Source organism: Canis lupus, chromosome 1 (assembly GCF_011100685.1).
Source record: "Canis lupus familiaris isolate Mischka breed German Shepherd chromosome 1, alternate assembly UU_Cfam_GSD_1.0, whole genome shotgun sequence".
NCBI classification, from domain to species: domain Eukaryota; kingdom Metazoa; phylum Chordata; class Mammalia; order Carnivora; family Canidae; genus Canis; species Canis lupus.
The window spans coordinates 119,117,921-119,140,339 of NC_049222.1; the positions used below are offsets into that span (position 1 = coordinate 119,117,921).

The 22,419-nt window shown below is 38.8% G+C and overlaps 2 long non-coding RNA genes across 2 annotated transcripts in view; one reads left to right on the forward strand and one right to left on the reverse strand.

Annotated features, from left to right (window-relative positions):
* Nucleotides 1–22,419, forward strand: part of LOC111098296 — a 56,138-nt gene that overhangs the window by 13,917 nt on the left and 19,802 nt on the right. The window contains exon 3 of the long non-coding RNA XR_005354784.1: nt 13,457–13,587. This is a non-coding gene — a long non-coding RNA (uncharacterized LOC111098296). The remainder of the gene's footprint in view (nt 1–13,456; nt 13,588–22,419) is intronic.
* LOC111098300 overlaps nt 1,752–22,419 on the reverse strand; it is a 32,654-nt gene continuing 11,986 nt past the window's right edge. Inside the window, exons 2-4 of the long non-coding RNA XR_005354785.1 lie at nt 12,601–12,650; nt 10,443–10,730; nt 1,752–2,387 (exon numbers count right to left, since the gene is read on the reverse strand). This is a non-coding gene — a long non-coding RNA (uncharacterized LOC111098300). The remainder of the gene's footprint in view (nt 2,388–10,442; nt 10,731–12,600; nt 12,651–22,419) is intronic.

Below are 22,419 nucleotides of genomic sequence, written 5' to 3' on the forward strand. Positions count from 1 at the left end.
TTACATGTTATATATGTGTCCCCAGATGCAAAATAGGAGTCATGGCATGACAAAGTGTTTACAAAAAAACTTCTAAACAGCATTTGAGATTTGAGGGTCTAGTGACTAATTAGATTATATCTGAAATTTTGCTTTATAAAAATAAGTAGATAGGGCACTTGAATTATTTCTTATTACAAAATGATGGGTAACCCAATTTTGAGCACTCTGTGGTGACACCGGGTGAATGGGCTGTTGAAATGGCTCTTGGAGTTGCGCTTTACTCGAAAGTGACTGTAAAATTCTTTGAATATTTATGATTTATATTGAGTATAATACAACCTTCAGTAGTTTTCAAGTTTTTATCTTCGTGAGTAGTATTTGAAATGTCCATCCTTTTCTGATTTATGTGTGCCTAATTATTCAGATAAATGTTCGGTACCTTTTTCTTAGAGAATAGGGAATGGGAAAAAAAGCAGACTATACAAGAAAGCAAAATTAATTCGCTGTAGTGACCATTAAAATAACCACCGATTAGAGCGACTTATGGAAATTTCTTTTACTATTGTTCCCAAAGAGATGAAATCACTATTTAAATATGGGGTTTTTTTTAGATCCACTAGAGGGAGTAATGCTGTACAGAAGTATATTTTTTAATGAAAAAGATTTGTTTGTCATTGAGTTAGCAAATACATTTGTGCTAATAGTATTATCAAAATTCAACAGCTGTGATATTCAAAGTCTTGCTCTTTATGAACATTACTGGGTGGTTGATTTAAACTCGAAACCAGCTTTTTGGTGACAGAGGGGAGGGAGTAGCTCTACACTTCTACACATTTGTCCTACTTCTTTCTGTTCCTTCTAATGTAATTCCTTAATTTTCTAATTCTGCTTACTGTCCCCAGGCAATTTTGATATGCAAATAAGCTTTAGCATTTGAAAAAAGGAAGCTTTTGAGATTTTGACTTTCCTCTTTTAGAGATTATGTGTTTGGTACAGTAGCCTCACAAAAGGGAGTAAGTGATTACAACTTTGTTTCTATAGTGGCTTTCAAGAGCTTGTCTTTTGACTTGAGACCCTGCCTCTAGATCTCCCCAGGGTCTCCCTGACCAGTGAGTGGTCTGGCTGGCAGGTGTGGGGTGTGGGGGTTGGAGAATGTAAACCATACTTTCCCAAATAGGAGATTTCTTCATGCCTTCTGTCTTCTATGAAGCAATGATAATAAGAAGCTTCAAATTTGAATGTGTTTTCCTTCCCAAAACTTAAAGAATTTAAAGGAATCCATACACAGGTTTTATAAATTTTAAGAAATACCAAAGGGCTTAAAATGAAAAGCACAAAGATACCTGGGTGGCTCAGTGGTTAAAGCAACTGCCTTTAACTCAGGGCGTGGTCCTGGAGACGGGCTCCCTGCTTGAGCCTGCTTCTCCCTCTGCCTGTGTCTCTGCCTCTCTCTCTCTGTGTCTCTCATGAATAAATAAATAAAATCTTAAAAAAAAAAAAAAAAAGAAAAGCACATCACCAGGCTCATCTTCCCCTCCTCTCACATCACCCATTAGAGTGATCGATCGATCACCTTATAAAATAAAATTTTTACTGAGGCAAAATTTATAGACAGTGAAACGCACAGTTAAAAGCCTTCAAATAAATTGGTGTTGATTAATTGATATAGTTGTGTAACTACCACCACGCTCAAGATACAGATCATTTGTATCAACCCCAGAAGATCCCCTCAACCCTCTTCTTGTCAAAATTAATTCACCATAGTGACTGATAACATGACCACTGGTTAGAGTGATTACCGTAGACATGTCTTTTACTGTTTCAAAACAAGATGGAATACTTATAAGTAAGGTTATATTTTAGATCCACTAGAGGGAGTAATGAAGTCCAATTTATCAGTTTTTTTCTTTGACCTCTTATGCTTTTAATATCACAACTAAGAAATCATTGCCTAACCAAGGTGACTACGATTTACTCTTATGCTTTCTTCTAAGAGTTTTATAATTTTAGTTCTTACATTTAGGTCTTGAACCATTCTGAGTTAAATTTTGTGTATGGTGTGAGGTAGGTGTCCAAATACATCCTTTTGCATGTGGCTATCCGGTTGTCCCAGCACCATGTGTTGAAAAGACTGTTGTCATCTCCATTGTATTGTCTCAGTACTCTTCTGGGAAATCAGTTGACCATGAACATAAAGATTTATTTTTGGACTCTTAGTTCTCGTCCATTGATCTAAATATCTGTCCTTACACTGGTACCACACTGTCTTGACTAAAGTAGCTTTGTAGAATGTTTTGAAATTGGGATGTATAAATCCTCCAACTTTGTTCTTCTTTTCCCACATGGTTTTAGCTCTTCTGTGTCCTTTGTACTTCCAAATGAATTTTAGATCAGCTTGCCAATGTCTAAAATAAATAAATAAGTAAATAAGTAAATAAATAAATAAATAAATAAATAAATAAGCAAGCAAGCTAGCTAGCTGGGATTTTGGTAGAGATTACAAGGAGTCTTAGGTCAATTGGTAGAAAATTTTAACAATATCAAGTCCTTCTAACTCATGAAGATGTGATATCTCTCCATTTATTTTTTTAAGAATTTTAAAAAAGATTTTATTTATTTATTCATGAGAGACAGACAGAGAGAGGGAGAGACACAGGCAGAGGGAGAAGCAGGCTCCATGCAAGGAGCCCGATGTGGGACTCGATCCTAGGTCTCCAGGATCACACCCTGGGCTGAAGGCAGTGCTAAACCGGTGAGCCACCCAGGCTGCCCTCTCCAATTGTTTAGATCTTCTTTAATTCTTCCAACAAAGTTTTGTAGTCTTTAGAGTATGAGTTTTTCTACCTCTCTTGTTAAGTTTATTCCTAAGTATTTATTTCTTTTTGATGCTGTTATGAATGAACTGTTTGCTTGATTTCATCTCAGATGTTCATTGCTAACATATGGAAATATAATTGATTTTTGTATGTTGGTCCTGCATCCTGCCAACTTGCTGCACTCACTTATTTTTGGAGTCTTTCCCTCTTTTTTTTTTTTTTTTAAATGTGGATTCAGGGTTTTCTATATACAAGATGATGTTGTCTGAGAATAAAGATAGTTATGTTTCTGCCTTTTCAGCCTGGATGCTTTTTATTTCTTTTTCTTGCCAACTTCCCTGGCCAGAACCTCCAGTGCAATGCTGAACAGAGGTGGTAAGAGTGGATATACTTGTCTTGTTGGCAATCTTAGGAGGAAAGAGTTCAGCTTTTTGGTTAGCAGAGATTTTCAGTTTTTATGAAGTGCATGCTATTGACTTTTTTCCTTTACAGTTAGTGCTTTTTGTATTCTAAGAAGTCTTTGCCTATATTTGTCCTGCACCCTAATCCCAATGTGGGAGGCAGTTTCCCACACCAACGAGCAATGCTTTGACACCAGCTGGATGTCCTACAGTTCAACTCAATTTTGACACTATCTTCCCAGAGATAGCATCAGCTCCCACAAGCTAAGGGCTCAGTCCCACAAGATTGCGCTCCACTTGAGATGCCATTCTCTAGCTTGGGTTACCCATGTGTCTGACCACCGGCGACAGATTGGAGGTTCCCATGACCCTTCCTTGGGTGATGAATTTGCTAGAGCAGTTCACAGAACTCAGGAAACCCATTTACCTTCTAGATTACCAGGTTATTACAAAAGGTATTAAAGGACATGAATCAACAGCTAGATGAAGAGATACATAGGGTGAAGTCCTGAACAAAAGAGTCTCTGTCCTCCTGGAATTTGGGCCTGGCATGGTAGTATGTGGAAGCATTCTGGTTCTCCAACCTGAAGCTCTCTGAGCCCCTTCCCTTTGGGTCTTTATGGAGGCTTCATTTTACAGGCACAATTGGTGAAATCATTGGCCACTGGTGATTGATTTAACTTCTAGCTCCTCTCCTTTCCCTGAAGGCAGGAGGGGGGACTGAAAGTTCTAACCCTCTAATCATATGGTTAGCTCTCCTCACAACAAGCTCCTTCCTTCTGTGCTTTCCAAATCACCTCAATAACAAAAAGAGACCTCTTTATTGCTGCCATCACAGGAAATTCCAAGGGTTTTAGAGATGGGGATGAAAACCAAATATGTATTTATTATAATATCACGGTCTACTTCAAGGTTATGAAGATTTTCTCCTTTGTTTTCTATAGCAGTTTTGTAGTTTATCTTATAAATTTAGGTCTATGATTCATTTCTAAATCATTTTTGTATAGCTGTTGATTTCACCCTTTATGTCTGTCAATTTTACTTCATGTGTTTTAAAGCTTTGTTATTAGGTGCATATGCATTTAGGATAATTATATTTTCGCAATGAGTTGCTGCTTTATCATAATGAAATAGTCCATTCTACCTGTAGAAATACTGTTTGTCTTGAAGTTTACTTTTCTGATTATTAAAATGACCATGGTAGCCTTCTTATGCTTACTGTTAGCATGGTATATATTTTCTCACACTTTATTTTATATTTAAAGTGCATCTTTTATAGGTAGCGTATAGTTGAGTACTACTTTTGTCTAATGTCTTACATTCTTTGCCATTTAATTGAAACATATCCTTTATTTACACTTAATGCGATTATTGGAATGGTTGAGTTTAGATCTACCATCTTGTTATTTGTCTTATTTTTTCTTTTGGCCATCATTCCTTTGATCCTTTTATCCTTTTTGGATTAATGGAGTGTTTTTCAGATTTCATTTTATTTCCCATTATTGGATTCTTATATATATATAATATATAAATATAATATTTTAGTAATATATATTATATATATTTAACTTATCAAATCCTATTTAAAATTATATTGTACCTCTGTTCACTTAATGCTTCACATCCAGCACTTCTCATTTCACACCTTATACTTCTCGTATCACAGTTCCTGCTTTATACTTCACACATGTAACAACCTTAAAATAGATTCATTTCATTTATCTACTCTTCCATCCCATGCTTTATGCCAAAGTTGTTATATCTTTTATTTTTACAGATGTACAAACCCGACCTTACAGTGCTATTATTTTGCTTCTAACAGTTTTTATTTATTTTTTTTTAATTTTTTTATTTATTTATGATAGTTACAGAGAGAGAGAGAGAGGCAGAGACACAGGCAGAGGGAGAAACAGGCTCCATGCACCGGGAGCCCGACGTGGGATTCGATCCCGGGTCTCCAGGATCGCGCCCTGGGCCAAAGGCAGGCGCCAAACCGCTGCGCCACCCAGGGATCCCGCTTCTAACAGTTTTTAAAGTAAATATGGGAAGAAAAAAGTCTTGTATGTTTACGAAGTTATTTACCATCTAGTATTCTGTATTCCTTACTGAAATTCAAGTTTCCATCTGGTATCATTTTTCTTCAGCCTGAAGAACTCCCTTTAGCATTACTTGTGTTACAAGTCCAATGACAAATGCTTTTAGCTTTCATTTATCTGAAAATATCTTTATTTCATCTCATTTTTGGAGGATATTTTCACTGAATTAGAATCCAGTGTTGATAGCATTTTTCTTCAACATTTTAGAGATGTCATTCCATTGTCAACTCACCTCCATTATTTCTCATGAAACATCAGTGAAAAATCTTATGTTTGTACCCCATGTGTGATATGTCTCTTTTCTCCTCTTTTGACTGCTTTCAACATTTTCTTTTTATCTTTAGTTTCTAGAAATTTAATTATGATATAACTGATTGTGTTCATTCTCGGTAGATACAGAGCTTCTTGAACCTTTGTTTTTGTTTGCTTGTTTTGTTTGTTTTTGTTTTTAAGGTTTATTTATTTATTTTGGAGAGGAGAGCATGAGCAGGAGAGATGGGCAGAAGGAGGGGAGAGAGAATCTCAAGCAGGCTCCTTGCTGAGCACAGAACCTGGTAAAGGGCTTGACCTCACCACCCTGAGATCATGGCCTGAGCTGAAACCAAGAGACTGAGCCACCCAGGCACTCACAACCTTTTTTTTTATAACTAAGTTTGGGAATTTTAGGCCATTGTTTTATTAATATTGTTCTATTCATCATTTCCTTCTAAAACTTCAACTGCACATAATGTTAGAGCACTTGATATTATCTCTGTTCACTGAGACTTTTTTCCCTTCATATTTTCTTTTTTATACGGGAAAATTTCTATTGCTCCATCTTTTTTTTTTTTTTTTTTAATTTTATTTATTTGAGAGAGAGTAAAAGAGAGCATGAACAGAGGGGAGGGGCAGAGGGAGTCTGGGCTCTATCCCAGGACCTTGGTATCATGACCTGAGCCGATAGCAGACGTTTAACCAACTGAGCCACCCAGGTGCCCCTTGATCTATCTTAAAGTATGCTTACCCTCTCTTCTGCCACACTGAATTTATTGTTAACTTATTCAGTACATTTTTCATTTCAGGTGCCCTTTTCAGTTTTAAAATTTTCTGTGTAGTTCCCATTTTCTGCTGAAACTTCTTTTAAAGATTTATTTATTTATTCATGAGAGACAGAGAGAGAGAGAGAGAGAGAGAGAGAGAGAGGCAGAGAAGCAGGCTCCTCGCAGGGAGCCTGGGATCAAGCCCTGAGCTGAAGGCAGATGATCAACTGCTGAGCCACCCAGGTGTCCCTGAAATTTCTTTTAATTCTTTGAATATTTTATAACAGTTGTTTTAAATCCTTGTCTACTAATTTCAACATCTGGATCATCTTGGCATCTATTTTTATTAAATGGAGTTTTTCTTCCATGACCAGTAGTCACATCTTATAGTCTCTTTGTATGTCTAACTTTTTAAAACTTATATATGGGGCATTTTCCATGATATGTTGTAGAAACTCTGGATTCTGTTCTAGTTCTCTAAAGAGTGTTTCTTTTGGTTCTATCAAGTGGTCTAATTAGTGGCCAGTCCCCCTGAACCTAAGATTGCTTTCTTTTCTTAGGATCACACTTTGTCAAGGTGAGCGTGTTTCAGTTTTTGCCTTAGTCTCTTGGTAAGTTCTTTGTCTTGGGACATCATCTTCTCCAGCATGACCCTTCTGTGGGCTTAATGGAAAACCCAAGTGTTTACCAAGTTCCCTCGACTTGGGTGGATTCCAAATCCAAACTGTCTCCCCTGCACTGGGTGACAGCTGAAATCTCTGTTCAATTTTTCCAGTCTTCCAGCTGTTGCTTCCCAGCAGGCTTCACAGAGTTTTCCTGAATATTCACAGTTCAGGGTTAACTAGGGATTTGAGGGGAGTTGTATGCAAATGTGACTCCCCATTCGGTGGCTCCTTTTTTTAACCATTGGCTTTTCTCCCATCAAGTTTCCACTGCTCTGGCTAACATTTCACACCCTAACATTTCAAGCCAGTTCAGGCTTTCAGTTTCAGTTCTAGCTGCTACCCCTATGCAGACTATACAGTGCCTTTTGGGAAAATTAGCAAGAACATAGATCTTACCTGTGCAATTCCCTTCTTTCAGGCATTGAATTCTCTGCTCTTTATGCTTGTTTTGAGTCACTTCCTGGTGCTGTCAAATAGTTTTTAAAAATATTTTGTCCAGAGTTTATAGTTGCTATCTACAGAAGTGGCAGGCTTGTACAATGTAGTCATTCATTATTGAAACCACAATTTCACAGCAATCATGTTTAACCATTTCTGCTATACGGTCTTCTGAGATTATCTCCACACTGTAAATATTTGTTTATACTTTTATTTCTGGATGTCTCAACTTCAGAATGATTTAATGGATTTATGTTATATTTGATGAAATTTAGTTTATATGTCTTTTGCCTCCTCTGGTTCACTCATTGCAATATGGTTATATTACTATTTTTTATTATTTTAACTGACACATTTGCAACTTTAAATAACCTTTTTAAACCTGTATTTCTTATTTCACCACCTCTGGCCAGCCTCTTGATTACCATGTGGTAAAATAAGAATATTAGCCTCTTTACCTTCTTTTTCCCTCTTTTATATATTTTTTTACCTTTCTACCCCCCAACCCCCCAACCTATGTGAATTGTCGCCTTTATATTTGCTTTGCCAAGTACAATGACATTTCATCTCTGTCACATAAATACAATTATAGCTTTTTTGACTTGCCTATGGCTTGATTCAACATTTGTTAATGCAACAAATACCCATTGTGGACCTACCATGAGACAGCCCCTGTCCTTGGTGCTGGGGAAACAGCAGTAAATACAGTAGCATATATTTTTAAAAAATCCCTGCCCTAGTGGAACATACTTTCTAGTGGAAGGAACAGAAAATAAATAAGATGAAGAAAATGTTTAGTATGCTAGTTGTGCCTAGGGGAAAAATTTAAGCTATATGGAATGTGTGTATATGTGTGTATATATGCACACACACACCTGTATATTTTGCAATTTAGATAGAAAGGTCTCTCTAAAAGGTGATATTTGAGTGAAGTCCTGAAGAAGGTAAGGGCTAAACTATGTGGATATCTGGGGAAAGAGAGTTCCAGGCAGTAAGTCATGAACATTATAAAGATTAAATGTTAATAAAAAAGAAGAAATACTATTTTCTTTGGAGCTGAGACTATGATTACAGTCCTTCTCAGGGATTCCAGTGACCTTATGCTTATGCTACTCATAGAAGAATGCTCGAAAGGATTTGTTTTTATATTCAACTAATTGCTCACATTCATATCCTGTCTTCTTCTCCATTAAATTTAGACCATACCTTTCTAGTATATTTATCCCCACTCCCTTTGCCGCTTACCTTTCTTTATTCTTCATGAAAGAAAAAAAAATGTTTTATTTATTCTATTACTAGTATCTTCTAGGTTATTTTCTCCATTACTCAGAATTTAAATTCCATTTTTTTCCCTGGGTCTGCTTACTTCTACTCAAATCTGCCCTGATTTCGCAATATTTTGTTATGACTTTATAGTGTTAGTTTTGGTTGTGCTGTTAGTTTCTCTTGGAGCTTATGGTGTGAGTTTTTCCTAGAGTTTCAATTATCTTCCCTTTAAAAATAAAGATTTTATTTATTTACTTGAAAGAGAGAGCATGTGTGAGCAGAGGTGGGGGGTAGGAGCAGAGAGGGAGAGAGGGGGATAAGCAGACTCCACGTACTGAGCGCAGGCCTGAGGCAGCACTGAGTCTCATGACTCTGAGATCATGACTTGAGCTGAAACCAAGAGTTGGACACTTGACTGACTGAGCCACCCAGGCATGCCCCCCCACCCCTTTTTATTTTTGCCTTGCCTTCTGTTTTTTTCCACATTCTGTTATTATAGAGCCCAATCATACTCTCCAATGGAGAGTGAGGCTGCAGTATTTATTCCTTCAGCTTTCTCCCTGGGAGGTTGCCCTAAGCTGACTGAATCCTTTACTAAAGGCCACAGCTTTCAGCAGGTGGCTCTCTTCGCAAAGACCTCAGGCTTCAGACCAGCTGTCACAAAGGATCTGGTCTTATTGGCCATAGGGCACTGCCCATCCTTCGAGGCTTACCTATACCTTGCCCACATCTTTGCAAATAATCTCTTTTATTAAATTCTCCTAGATTGATCCTATTTGCTTTTACTTCCAGGTGGGACTCTCTGGCTATGCAAAGAAAATATAAATCATATATGCGTAGTGCAGTATACTGGGCCAAGGAATCTTAGCTTTTAAAGCACATAACTTTTCCATGTAGACTATTTTTATTTGCCTTTTTTTTTTTTAATCTAACTAAAACTTTCAGCTCCTATTCCTCTATTCCCATTCTGGCTCACTGTTTGTTAGGAAATTCTGGGCTTTCCCTATAATTTCACAATATTTGTTGGCCATAGAGGCCTTTAGAGAGCAGGGTTCCCATAAGAGATGCTGTGACTAGCACTGAATTGGATTGAATTATCCAGGCATACCCTTGTGTGTGGGTCCTAGAAACTTTTAACTTACAATGTAGACACCTGCCTCTGTGTGGTGGTGCCTTGTTCCTGACCACGGACCAACCAGGATTGGTCTCAGATGAATAGTAATAAACTCGACTTTTGAATTGTCTCTTTCAGCTACAAGGACCTCAGGAATCGTTTGTGGGCACATCTGTCTCCAGACTGATGTCCCTAAGGGCAGGGCCTGTGTCCTTGTTAAGTTTCTGTTGCCAACAGCCAGTCCAGAGGCTGCCCATAGCAGGAGTCAAAATATTATTTGTATAATGAAGGAAGCTGTCCTTAGAGAGCTATAAAACCACAGCCCCAGTTGAACATCTTTTCTACTCACCCTGTCCAGTTTTGCTCCATAAATAAATGACTAGGGGGCTTTGAAACCTCAATGAAGGGTATTCATCTTAGTCTATAGACCCCCATGTAAAAGAAATGAAGCTTCCCTTTATTTCCTTTAAATCAAAATAAATTGAATTCTGAATTCCCACATGACAGAGTTGGAGGGAAATTTGATCCTATTCATCCTGGGGGTGGGAACAAAGTGTCCTCCCCACAGGGCCTCACAAAGATCTAGGAGGCTTCTTTGGTGCCCGGACAAAGTGGGAAGAGACCCATCTTTAGTCTCTCACTCACCTCAGTGGCCTCATTTCCAAGCTCCCCGGGAGGCAGGTAGCTGTGCTGCTTCTATCATGAGCTTGGCCCTGGGATCACAGCCAATGCTGGGAGCCTGGACTCCAGCTTCCAGCCTTTCCAGGCACACTGAGCTGGTACCTCCCAATGAGTAGCACTCTTCCTACTACTCATGGCACCTGCTGACTCAGTCTCTTCCTGGATGGGTGGGCAGCTTGTGTTCTCTCTACGCCCTGCTATGTCCCCACAGATTCAGGCTTTCCCCTCTTGCCCCTCAAGGAGCTTAGGCTTCTGGAAAACAAAAGCCAAGAAGGTTAATTTCCCTATAAGAAACTTCTGGTTATTCTTTAGGACAAAGTGTTAGTTCATTTCTCAGTGGATTTCCCCACCCTCTGCTTGGGCTGGTGATTGGCCAGGATGCCCCCCCCCCCCCATCTGTTGTTAAATGTTTTGGGCTTGCCCCTGCATCTAGGCATTTGTGCTGGAGTGTTGGTCACATACCCCTTTGCAAGTGTGGACATCTGTCCCACAGCCTAGTTGTAAGGAAATAAGTGGCAACTGAGTGGTTGGTAATACATGTCCATTCCTTTCTTTCCCCTTCTTGTTCCTGATGTTAATTTTTCTCCCTACTGCACCGAAGACTCTTTGCTATGTTCCTGTTTGTGTCTCCTATACCTGGCAAGTAGTAAGTGCTCCATTGGTGTTTGTGGGATTCAGTCCACTTCCTTACCTAGATACCTGGCCTAAGTTTTCATCACTTTTAAGCTGCCATTTTGTCCTCTTGGGCAGAGCGAGGAAAGAATCTTCCTCTATCTTAGGGTGCTGGATCTTGCCTCAGGGGGGTGGTTTGGGCCTGTCACTGTGCTGGGTGGTGTGAAGGCTGGGCCCACTCTTCCTTCAGCAGAAGGTTTTCCTATGGCTCTAGGGAATCATCTCCCTAACTGACTTTGCCTCCTCAAGGAGACTCACATGCGTTTCTTAATCTCCTCTGAACTGCAGAGAGGGCAAATCTGCTAAGTTAGTAATGCTGAGGATTCTGAGGTTCTCTGAGGTTCTTGATTCAATGAAGTACAGCCAATGGCTTTTTCAATCACTTTTTTGGATAAAATAATCATTAAATAGCAATAAAGAAATGTTATATTTAATAAATATATAATTAAATAGTAATAGTAGTAACTAATTAAACATAGTGTAACTCATTACAGGAGATTTGAAAGCCACGGATGTTTATGTTTATGAGCATGCTTTGTATTTTCCATCTACCCAGTATCTTCACTTGGATGTCAAATATACATCAGCTGGAACCACCCTAAAACCTGCACCATCTCCAGGCGTGCCCAGCTCAGGACCCTATTCTTCCAGTTGCTTGTTCATTTTGGAATCTACTCTTTCTCACCCATACATCTAAATCCAGTAGCAACATCTGTTGGTTTCTTTCTTCAAAATCCACCCAAATCCAGGACACCTGGGTGGCTCAGTGGTTTAGTGCCTGCCTTCGGCCCAGGCCGTGATCCTGGAGTTCTGGGATTGAGTCCCGTATCGGGCTCCCTGCAGGGAGCCTGCTTCTCCCTCTGCCAATGTCTCTGCCTCTCTCTCTGTGTGTCTCCCATGAATAAATAAATAAAATCTTTAAAACAACAACAACAACAACAACAAAACCACTATTTTCAACTCTGAGGGGACAACACCATCATAAGTTAAGGAAGGCCTATATTCTGCAGCTCTTTTGTTTGGTGTATACACAATCAGGATTGCTGTCTCCTAGGAGAATTGACCTATTTATCATTATGTATTAACCTCTTTTCCCCTGGTAATTTTCTTTGCTGTGAAGTCTGCTTTACCTGATATTAATATATCCATTCCTGTTTTCTTTTGAGTAAGGTTTGCATGGTATAGCTTTCTTCATCCTATTACTCTTAACCTATCTATCTATATCATTGCTAAGACTGTTTGTGTCCGCCACCTCAAAATCACATTATCATCAATCCCCAGTACGTTGGCATTTGGAGGTGGGGCCTTTGAGAGGTGATTAGGGCATGAGGGCTCTGTCTCTTGAATGGGATTTTATAAAAAAGACCTCAGAAAGATCTTTTTTGCACATTTCTGCCTTATGAAAACAGTGAAAAGATGACAGTCTATAAACTGGGAAGTAGGTTCTCACCAGATACCAAATCTGTGGTGCCTTGATCTTCGAAGTCCCAGTCTCCAAAACTGTAAGAAATAAATATTCATTGTTTATAAATCACCTGGTCTATGGCATTTTGTTATAGCGGCCTGAAGGAAATAAGGCAATCATTATATTTGAAGTACATTTCCAATAGACAGCATATATAGTTGGGTCATATTTTTCAAACCAGTCTACCACTCTGTCTTTTAATTGGTATATTTAGGCTTTTGTTTTATATTTAGGCTTTTTACCTTAAATGTAATTATTGATATATTAGGGCTTACGTCTGCTATTTTATATTTCCTGCTTATTCCTTCTGTTTTTATTTTTTTATTTTATTTTTTCTGCCTTCCTATGGATTTGTTTTTTAGAATTCCATTTTAATATATCGTGTTTTAAAAAAATAATTTATTGTGTTTTTCACTGCATTTCTTTCCTTGTATAGCTTTCTTAGTGGTTGCTCTAGATGTCCAATATTATAGACATAACTTCTCATAGTCTATTGGTGTTGGCATTTTACCAGTTTGAGTGAATTGTGGAAACCTATCTCCCTTTGTATACATTTACCTGTCCCCACTGCAAGTATTTCTTGTGTATACATTTAGAATCATGTTAGACAGTATTATAATTTCTTTAACTGTCAAACAGAATTTAGAAAACTTAAGAGATGAAGGAAAATGTATTTAACCATATTTTTTTCTATTATTCTGTCTTCTTTCCTGATGTTCTAAATTTCCTTCTTTCATAGAGTCATTTCTGTGCCCTTAGCCATTCTTTGCAGGTTGTCTGCTGTCAGTAAATTAATTTTCCTTCATATGAAAATGTCCTGATTTCTACTTTATTCTTTAAGGATATGGTCACTGGATATAGAATTCTGGATCAACAGTCCTTTTCTCTCAGTGCTTGAAAATTGTGCCACTTTCTTCTGGTCTCCGTGGTTTCTGATGGGAACCCAGCAGTCATCCAAACTGTTCTTCTCCTGTAAGTAAGGCACTGTTGCTCTATTACTGCTTTGAAGATATATTCTTTGCCCTTAGCTTTAAGGAGTTTAACTACTGTGTATCTTGGTGTTTCTTTGGATATCTTGGATTTCTTTGGATTTATCTTGTTTGAGATAATGGGATCAGAAAAACTTCTCCAATCTATAGGCATCTGTTTTTGCCAAGTTTGGGGAATATTTAACCATTGTATCTTTGAATGTTTTTTTTTTAATTTTTTTTTAATTTTTATTTATTTATGATAGTTACAGAGAGAGAGAGAGAGAGGCAGAGACATAGGCAGAGGGAGAAGCAGGCTCCATGCACCGGGAGCCCAATGTGGGATTCGATCCCGGGTCTCCAGGATCACGCCCTGGGCCAAAGGCAGGCACCAAACCGCTGCGCCACCCAGGGATCCCTTAACCATTGTATCTTTGAATAGTTTTTGGCTCAATCCTCTTTCTCCTCTTCTAGGATCCTGATGGCATGAATGTCAAATCTTTTGTGATAGTCTCACTGGTTCCTGAGACTCTACTCATTTTTTTTTTTAAGTCTGCTTTCTCTGTATTGTTCAGATTGGGTAATTTCTATTGTTTTACTTCAAATTTACTGCTTCTTTCCTCTTTTATTCCTCTGTCCCCTCCGTGTTGAGCTTTTAAACAAATTGAGTTAAAAAAAAATTACTGTATTTTTGAGGTTTTTCTTTATATCTTCTATCCATCCATCTGCTTCTTCTTTATATCTTCTATCATTTGCTGAATATTTTCAATTTTCTATTTTCTCATTTGTTTCAGGCTTATTCATAATTACTTGTTGAAATATTTTATGACGACTACTTTGAAATATTTTTTAGATAATTGTAACATCTCTGTTATCTTGGTATTCACATCTACTGATTGTCTTTTTTCATTCAAGGTGAGATTGTCTACTGATTGTCTTTTTTTTTTTCCTCCTGATTATCTTTTTTCATTCTACTGATTGTCTTTTTTCTACTGATTATCTTTTTCATTCAAGGTGAGATTTTCCTGTTTTGGTATGATGAGTGATTTTTGATTGAAACTTGGACATTTGGGGTATTATGAGAATCTGGATCTCGTTGAAACCTTTTGTTTTACCTAGTTTTTGGTTTTGTTTTGTTTTGACACTGCTCCACAGGGAAAAGGTGGTTTGCTTTATTACTGCCAGGCAGTGGTAGAATTCAGGTTTCTACTTGGCCTCTCCTGGGAGAAGGGGGGAAGCTCCTAGTTACTGTTGGCTGGGGCCTGGGGTAAGAGTTCCAGCTCCCCAATAGGGCTTCACTGACGTCACCCTGGTTGGGAGGTATGAGTGGATTATTATTACTTTCCACATGGCCTCCACTGACACCAAAGGGAGGGGTGTGCTAGTTTCATGCCACTGGACAGTGGTGAAAGTGCTGACTCTACGTCGGGTGTCTTTCACACCACCTCTGTGGGGGAGAGTGAAGAGTGCTTTGTTATTGCAGGATGGGGGTGGAAATCCCAGCTCCCTATTTACCCTTCTCTGAGTAGGCTGGTATTATAGCCTGATGAGGATGGAAGTCTAGGCTCCACACTCACCCTTTGCTGGCAGCTGGGGCCGCAGTTTTTTCCTGTAGCATTTAGTGGAGTAGAACAGTTATTTTCTAAAGTTTCTGTCTCCCTAGTCTCTTTCCTGGTCCTTTGGCTAGAAACAACAAAGTTTTGAGGAGGATTTTTGTTTGTTTCTCTGTGTAGTTTGGTGTGCCTGGGTTGCAGTTTCTTTAAATACAAATCCAAGACATTTAAGGCAGAAGAAAATCCAGAGAACTAACTACTATGTTGTTCCTTGAGGACAACGTGGTGGTCACCCCAAAGGTCCCTGGCCAGTCTGCTTATTGCTCTCCACCTTGAGTATTATGTTCATTTCATATGTAATGACAAGGGTTTTTAGTGGTGCTCAGCTGGAGGAATAGGGAAAAGTACATCTATTTCATATTCCAAGAATTTATTTTTATTTTTTTAAAGATTTTATTTATTTATTCATGAGAGACACAGAGAGAGAGAGACAGAGACACAGGCAGAGGGAGAAGCAGGCTCCATGCAGGGAGCCCGACATAGGACTCGATCCCAGGTCTCCAAGACCAGGCCCTGGGCCGAAGGTGGCACTAAACCGCTGAGCCACCCAGGCTGCCCTCCAAGAATTTTTAAAATTTTATTTATTTATTTATTCATGAGAGATACAGAGAGAGAGGCAGAGACATAGGCAGAGGGAGAAGCAGGGTCCCCAAGGGGAGCCTGATATGGAACTTGATCCCAGGACCTCAGGATCATGACCTGAACCAAAGGCAGATGCTCAACCACTGACTCACCTAGAATTTTATATAGCATTTTATTTCACACCCTGTTCCTGCTTAACATACTGGCTATTATTTCTGGGATAGCATTAAATAACAACAGAAATAGCATCTATCCTTTTCTCATTCCTCATTTACTGTGTATGCCTCTAATGTTGCCATATGAAGTGTGATGCTTCATGTTGGACATTAGTTTGAGACACTGAATTCAGTCAGTATACTTAAATTCAGTTGAACAAATATTTAGTAGTACTTGTCATGTGTAAGTCACTGCTCTAAAGCTGGGAATATAGCCAGCAGGGAATAAAGAGGTCATAATTCTTTTCTTTTATATTAAAAGTTATCTTTTTCTCCACTGCAAGAGCCACCTTTATATTAACACTATGTCTCCCATTCTCTCATCCCTCTGGCCTACCCTAGACTGGGGGTGGGGGGGCAGGGAACAGTGTGGTTCACAGTTAGACAAGAGAAATGTGGCGTATATTAAGTTGTATTAAATCTATGGTACTATCTTAAGACTCTTAGTGTCAAGCACTACAAACAAGTTCAAGCTAACACAAGTAAACAGAGGCAAATAGATCCATTGTGCACAGATGGCCATTTAATGGAGCTACATTTGATGAGGCTGAGTCTTGAGCCTCAGGGAAGACTAGAACCAGGACCCATCAGGACTCTTTGTACCTGTGTTCTCCTTTCTTGTTTCTTTGCCTCCACTTCTCCTGCAGAACCAGCTTCATCCCTCTCCTCCTGCCTGAAAGCCTGTGATAGACACACTCTAGGTTCCAGGTTCATGTCCCATCATACAAAGAAATAGTCCAAATTGAACTCCTCATTCTCAGCATCTGATTGGCTCAGCTGGACACTTGCCCACCCCCCGATCCAGCCAGCTGGGGCCAGAGAGCCTGGTCAGGTGGTCCAAATGTGGCTGCTAGGAGTTCATCTTGGTGTTAGGGGTGGGCGCTTGGAACGAGTATCCTCCTTATACTTTATGACTGTGGAGTAATAACATGAAGCTACAGGGACTAGATAAGGAATCATTTTATACATGCAACAATAATAACTACCCTTACATTAGGCCTCCAAATTAGGACTTCTGTAAATTGCTGTGAGAATGTTTGGCCTGAGGTTTGGCCCTTTCGTGGTCTGTGTAGTGCATTTTTTATCACTAGTGGATCCTTTGCCTTGCTATGGGTCATATTATGGTGTATAGCAGACTCTTTGCCTCTAATTTATATGCACCTTCACCTCTGCCTGGGCTTACAGATAAAGCCAATACAGAAATTCTTTTGAATATAAATACTTTCAAACGAGGGGAGCATATTTCTTAGCCAGCAACATGAAGCCATGAATTCTATTCTCACGGGTTGAATCTAATCTTCCCCCCAAATCTTTTTTCTTTACTGACTCTTTTTCTTGTAGTGGTATCATAGAGAAATATTTGGTGTGGTTAAAGATGTTAGCAGCTTGCTTCCACATCATTGCTAATTCTCAAATACAAGCATACACTAAATTCCTAAGGGCTGTAGCTTGTTATTTTCCACTTCTTTTTTTTTTTTTTTTTAACAGAATCACTCACTTCTGCTTTCCCTTTTTCTTAGACCAGGATTATAGCATATTCCACCATTCTAGTCAAGGGCCATTTCTCCAGCCTGTGTTTTTAAATATATATATATATAAAATGTATGTTATTTTGTATATGTACATATATATGTATATGTTTTTACATATATGTATATGTTTATATATATATATTTGAGAGAGAGAGAGGAAGCATGAGTGGGGGGGTATTAGAGGGAGAGGGAGACAGAGAATCTCAAGCAGGCTCCACACCCTGTGCAGAGCCCTACGTGGGGCTTAATCTCATAACCTCAAGATCATGACTGAGCAGAAATCAAGAGTCAGATGCTTAACCAACTGAGCCACCTAGGTAGGTACTCCTAAGCATTTAGATGCTCTGAGAAACTTCTTTCCTCTACCTATCTTGGTGTCCCAGTCCTACCTCACCCTGGAAGAACTGCAATCTTCCAGTTCAATTTCCAGGACTCTGAGGCACAAATAGAAGGGCTCACTCCTTAAAAATAGCCCCAGTAGGCATTCAGGACAGCCTAGGAACAAAGGATATCATATGTCCTCTGGTGAAGTCTCTGCTTGTGTCAGTGTGAATGGCCTCTCCAACTAGATATATTATTGGTTTAGTATTCCCCAAATCTCCCAAGAAATCAAAGCCAATCAAGGTTGCCAGGAGACACAGGCAAATTGCATATCAAAAACTATCAGGAAAAGCATACCAAATGTTATTGTTGAACAACTTTCACCTAGACAGTTCAAGCTGGAAGATTTCCATAAGCCCAGGTGCCATAAATTTACATTTCTTTGATTCTAAAACACCACTAATTTTAGAATGCATCACACGTATAGTAACAAAAGAAAGAGCTGGCAAGTTTCTTTTGACATCTTCATCCCAGAAACATTAAAATGTGGGGGAAGTGTATCTTACAATTGAAGAATTACATTAATATCTTACAGGAACTCAAGAGTCATATCACACAGTAGGCTTAGCCAGAGTCCAGTGGCATGTAAAAACAGAAGTGACTGAATCTTATAAAATTACAATCCTTTAGGATCTCATGGTTATTCCATTGCAGTTTGAGTGCAAATAACTAAAACTCTGAGTGCATTTACAGTGCCATGGCTAAATTTCTGATTTAGCATTCTATAGGGAGTAAATACCCCTACAAAGATCATGAACATTAAGGATTTAAATTCCTAGGGAAAAAAATAATCTAATTACCATATTAAAATTTTCCTCTATCTCACTGAGGAGAATCAACAAGTAAAATTCCTAAAATGAAGATTGATCTTGTTCAGTTGTGATTATATAAAATATCCTGTGGTGGGGACACCTGAGTGGCTCAGTTGGTTAAATGTCTGCCTTCAGCTTAGGTCATGATCAAAGGGATCAAGTCCTGTGTTGGGCTCCCTGCTCAGCAAGTAGTCTGCTTCTCCCTCTGCCCCTCCCCCTGCTCATGCTCTCTCTCTCTCACACACACACAAGAAAATAAATAAAATCTTAAAAAACAAAGTTAAAAAAATATCCCACTGGCATTAAATGAAATTGCTTCATTCTGATATGATATTCCTTTTTGCTGGATGATAATAAAGAATGTTCTTGTTCCTTGTCTAAGTTCAAAACCAGCCAAGGAGAGAAGTGAGAATCACATGGATGGAGATTGAATATCATCTCTGTTACAGTGATGACATATTGAAGAGAATGGTCAGACATCCTAGCCAGGTGGCTTCTCTGACTTCCGGTAACCAATTTAAACCTTGGAACTGTCCATCTGAAGGCATGTTTAGGTCTGTAGTCAAACAGGATTTCTGCCATGAACTAGTTCAGAAGGAAGAGAGTATTTTTACTCATAAGTTCAAATAGATGATACAGTTAAGAAATATGGACCAGTGGCTATTGCCCACCATTATACCCCATTCCTGGATGAGGCAAGTAGTAAAGCATGAGATATAAGAGGTCACAAGTTGTTTATGCGGAACCTTCCTCATGGAAACTTGATGAATAGGTCATGGGAATATCCTAAAGGGCATCTTTATTCATTCATTTAATATGGTGGCCAGCCCCAAGATGGTCTCCAATGGGCCCCATTTCTGATTATTCATAACCTCGTGTAGTCTCCTCCTATATTATACCAGGATTGGTCTGTGTGACCAATAACATATGGCAGAAGGGGAGACATGTAACTTCTAAGATTAGGTCATAAAAGATATGTGGGTTCCATCTTGGGGGCTCTCTCTTGCTTTCTTCCTTGTTTGCTCTGAGGAAAGCCAGTTGCAATGTTGTAAGCAGTCCTAAGGTTAGCACTATGTAGAGAGGAACTGAAGCCCCCTGGCCCAAAGCCAGTGAGAAACAGATCCAGCAACAGCATGTGAGCTTGAAAGTGGATTCTCCAGCCTCATTTAATCTTGTGATGATGGAAACCCTATGTAACAGATTGACTACAACCTCATAAAAGCCTCTGAGCTAAAACCACTCAGCTAATCTGCTCTCAGATTCCTGATTTTCAGAACCTGTATGATATAATACATTTTTGTTGTTTTTAAGTTCCTAAGGTTTGGGGTAATTTGTTCCCCCAGGGAAAGATAACTAGAACATCTACCTAACATTTATTTCATACACTTATCAGTTTCCAAAAATGTGCCAAGCACAAGTGTCCCTGTCCCTAAGATCTGCCATATAGATAGGGGAACTGTGAGGTGTGTGGTTCTTTCATGAATGTTCCTTACAATAACTGTGTGGGGCTAGAGAGCTGATTTCAGTTTTACAGTTGAGGAAACTATGACTCAGGAAGATTATCAACTGATCAATTATACTAAAATAGAAGTTAAGTTTGGTTGCCTGTATTGTGTTGTGGGTCTCCTTCATTTCTAGATATACAAGAGAGAAAACAAGACTTATGCTGATATTTCATTAAGAACACAGGTATAGTAAAGTTTTATTGCTACAGGCTGCAGAGGGACAACCTGGCATGGGCCTTTCCAGAAGCAGGGAGCCTAGCTTCTCTGAGTGCCTTAGGATACCCCCTGGGGAACAGTTGTCTTATCTTGGTCTTCATGGGTTATGCGTTCCCTGACAAGCCTAAGATAACATGAGGTGTTGGTTGGGATGTGGGCACCTATTTTTGATGCAGAAGTACATTTTAAAGCAGCCCCTATTTCAAGACAGCCTTTGCAACTGGCTGGGGTCAAACTGCCATATGTCTCTAGAAGATTGGCCTACAGGGTGGATAGCTGTGATTCGGCATCATTTAGCTTTGAACATAACATTTTATCATGTTCATTTCTTAGATATTGATGTTGCTTTATTTGCTCTTGCTTTTTAGTATGTAGCAATATAGAAACCATAAATTTTATTTTATTTTTTAAACAAGATTTATTTATTTATTTGAGGGAGAGGGAGAGAGAACACAAGTGAGAGGGGCAGAGGGAGGGGAAAAGAGAATCTCAAGCAGACTCTGTGCTGAGCATGGAGCCCAGTGCAGGGCTTGATCTCACGACTAAGACCACAACCTGAGCTGAAACCAAGAGTCAGACACTTAACTGACTGTACCACCCAGGTGCTCCCAAACTATAAACTTTAATATACAAAATTTTAAATGCCATCAAATGTATGGAGCTCTTTTGGGGCATTTTTGTGGCCACCAAATAAATGTAGCAGCATAATAATTAAATGATATTATGCATCCTTACTTAATTTTGAGCTTTCATCTATAGATCATGAAGACATACTAATCCACACTAAATTGCCAAATTAAGAAATTTTACCTTCACCAAGCTGCAGAAAGTACTATAAGTTAAGAAAGATTCTTTTCCACCCACTGACAAATAATTGCATTTAAGAATTTTCTAAGATCAGGGATCCCTGGGTGGCGCAGCGGTTTGGCGCCTGCCTTTGGCCCAGGGCGCGATCCTGGAGACCCGGGATCGAATCCCACATGGGGCTCCCGGTGCATGGAGCCTGCTTCTCCCTCTGCCTGTGTCTCTGCGCCTCTCTCTCTCTCTGTGACTATCATAAATAAATAAAAATTAAAAAAAAAAAAGAATTTTCTAAGATTGAAGAAATTTAGATCTTTAGACAGGCGGTTATATCAGGTTTGATTATCCATATTTTTGCTATGAATATATTTATTTATGAATAAATAGGTTATATCAATTAACAGTGTAACAGCTGGAACAATAACAGTGAAAATTAATGTCTTCACATATGATTTCTTGTTTCAGTTGGAATTTTTGCACTTCTTGGGTTTGTATTTCAAATTGGACTTTGTTGTTGTTATCACAGAGGAGGAAAATGCAGCTGGTAGATAGTTCTGGAAGGGAGGAGGAAAAGTAAGGACAGTTCTCTATAGCCAGTATTGGTAAAAATTAATGCTACTGACTGGATGATATTCAGGTCAACTCTAGTACAAATCAATCATCATATTTATAAAAAAGGACCAAATCTCCTCCTACTTCCCTAATTGCACCCCATCCCCCAAACAGCAATCCTTCATTTCGCTCTGCTCATGGAGAGCTGACCTGCTTTGTGTTATTTTTCTAATTCTAAGCAAGAAATGGACATCCTGTACTGCTCAGAATTTTGTTAGGAAGATGCAAACCTGTGAAGACAATGCTTCTTTAATTTAACTGCCTGAGGTTTTTCTGCAGAAAAGGTTCAGAACATATGACTTGTGAAAAATTTTTAAGACTTTGAACTTTTTGGAAAATTAGTATCAGGTTACATTTAAATTTTATGAAGTATTCTGACTCATATCCCCTATCCTTTATGAAATCTTAGTCCATTCTAACACTCAGTAACCTCTGAACCATATTGATAATGGTTTGCTTATTCATTCACTTAAGAAATGAATACCTGTTATCAGCTACAGCCTATGCTGGAAAAGTATATCCTGTAGGGATTAATCTAGCAACAGATGGTTTACATTGCAGTTAGGG